A 2,611-nucleotide genomic window follows, 5' to 3' on the forward strand; every position below is an offset into this window, starting at 1 on the left:
AAAGCAGAGATTGAGAGGAAGCTGTCAGAGAAGGATGAGGAGATGGAGCAGGCCAAACGCAACCACCTGCGCGTGGTGGACTCCCTGCAGACCTCCTTGGATGCAGAGACACGCAGCCGCAATGAAGCCCTGCGGGTGAAGAAGAAGATGGAGGGTGACCTCAATGAGATGGAGATCCAGCTCAGTCAGGCCAACAGGACAGCCTCAGAGTCCCAGAAGCACCTGAAGATTGCCCAAGCTCATTTGAAGGTAACTGAAGTTGGATATCTCATAAGCGGGTGGGTGTGAGGACTAGTGAGGGTTGTCCAGAGGAATAGTTATGGCCAGAAAAGAGTCTTGGACTAATGAACATAAGAAAGTAGGAGCCACCTATCTCCTAGATTTGGAGGCTGGAAGAATGGAAAACTGACCAGGCTCTGAAGTATATCCTGGACTGTCCGGCCTCCAGGCCTGAGGAGTAGATAAGGGAATGTGCTCCTTTATCCTTTAAGTTACAAGAAATTTGTGAATGTGGGATACAGTGCGTTGGGCCCAGAAGTAAGAGGAGTGGGAGGCCCTGATGGAATGAGGTCTGGGCCTCTCCTCATAGCCCTTTCCCTGACAGGACACCCAGATCCAACTGGACGACGCAGTTCGTGCCAACGATGACTTGAAGGAGAACATTGCCATTGTGGAACGGCGCAACACTTTACTGCAGGCTGAACTGGAGGAGGTGCGGGCTGTGGTGGAGCAGACGGAGCGGTCCCGGAAGCTGGCAGAACAGGAGCTGATTGAGACCAGTGAGCGGGTGCAACTGCTGCACTCCCAGGTAAGGGGATTGGAGAAGCATGTGGAAACCTGAGGAGTATCAGATCCCAGTGAGCTATGGAAACCAAATACTAGGAACTGTTATGTCCAACCAGGACTGCAACTTATTTCTCTTGGACCAACTCTCATCTGTTAGTAGTAGTTATTAAAACTACTATCTTTAATTTTTTTTTTTTTTCCAGAACCACTATCTTGAGAAGGGGTGTCTAAACTTACTAAGAGTGTCATGATTGATTGATGATGTCTGTCAAAGTCACAAATCTGAGAGTAGTGAAATGCATGCTGTTATTTGATCTCCAAGGAGCTCTGATAGCGTAGTGGTTACAAATTGGGCTGTGAACCTCAGGGTCAGCAGTTTGAAACTACCAGCTGTTCCACTGGGAGAAAGATGAGGCTTTCTGCTCCTGTAAAGATTCACAGCCTCAGAAACCCTGTACAGGGTTGCTATGAGTCAGAACTAACTCCACAGGACATAACAACAACATATAAGCATGTTATAGTAAAGTACATAGGTTTAAAGTCTTTCTTCAAAGCTGAGTCATTTTAGTTGCAATGTCTAGAGCATGTCCATTTTCTTTTCTCACATTTTTTTCCTTTTTTAATACAACAAAACATGTGCCCTTTCAACCATTTTTACATGTACAACCCAGCCACACCAACCACACTCTCTGTGTTGCATAACCGTCACCACTATACATTTCCAAATCTTTTCTCTCTCTCCCTCTCATTTCTTTTCCTTCGACTCCCCTTCTTTCCGTTCTCATTTTTTTTTTTTTTTAATTTGTGGGAAAGTTCCCAATGGTTTGTCCTAATGAGAAAATCAGTATATATTGTTTCCCTTTCCACATGAAAGGAAGAACAACAGCAAAAAAATGAAAGCAATTTTTTTTCTTTTTTTCCCCCTTACTTTTCTTTTTGCTGCCTTCCCCATCATTTCTTTTCTTTTTTAGCTTTTTATTGTGAATTGGGTGAAGTTTTACAGTTTTACATTCAGCAAAGCAGATCATCGTTTCACATTCAACAAATTATACACTTTGTTTCCTCTCAGTGCCGGCAATCCCCTCAATGTAACGTCACATATCCCAATTTCTCTCTCTGTTTCTTGTTTCCATTCCATTCTTTCCCACCTTATGATCTTTGTCCTTGGGTAAATGTTGCCCTTTTGATCTCAAATGGCTGACCATTCTATGGTGTTTGTACTTACTTCATTAGTGTTGTTTCCCCAATAGACCCATCTATTTACTTGACTGAAAATTGAGCGACAGGGGTAAATCATTCCAGACCTGAAGAGTGACCAACGGGTCCTAGTCTCAGAGTTCCACTAGTCTCTATCTGACCAGTAAGGGCTGGCCTTTTTTTTTTTTTTTTTTTATGATTTTGAGTTTATAACATATCTATTTCATAGAAAAGGGAAAACAACTACAAAATAAGAACTATCTTAAAAGCATAACTTGTTAAAAACAAAATACCAAGCCAAACCAGTTGCTGTCTAATCAATTCTGACTCATGACAACCCATGTGTGTTAAAGTAGAACTGTGCTCCATAAGGTTTTCAATGGTTGATTTTTCAGAAGTAGATCACCAGGCCTTCCAAGATATCTCTGGGTGGACTCAAACCACCAACCTTTTGGTTAGCAGCCAAGTGTTTAACCATTCATGCCACTCAGGAATGCCTAAAAACAAAATAATCACTTTTTAGTACTGTCTGAATAAAGGTATGGGATCAAGTAACAGAACATATCTTCATAGTTTTCTCTACCAATATCTAGAACACCAGCCTCATCAACCAGAAGAAGAAGATGGA

General features: G+C 42.4%; 1 pseudogene; it reads left to right on the forward strand.

The window, feature by feature from the left end:
- LOC102813980 overlaps window positions 1-2,611 on the forward strand; it is a 38,905-nt pseudogene that overhangs the window by 33,807 nt on the left and 2,487 nt on the right.

Source organism: Chrysochloris asiatica, unplaced genomic scaffold (genome assembly GCF_000296735.1).
Source record: "Chrysochloris asiatica unplaced genomic scaffold, ChrAsi1.0 scaffold00017, whole genome shotgun sequence".
Classification (NCBI taxonomy): domain Eukaryota; kingdom Metazoa; phylum Chordata; class Mammalia; order Afrosoricida; family Chrysochloridae; genus Chrysochloris; species Chrysochloris asiatica.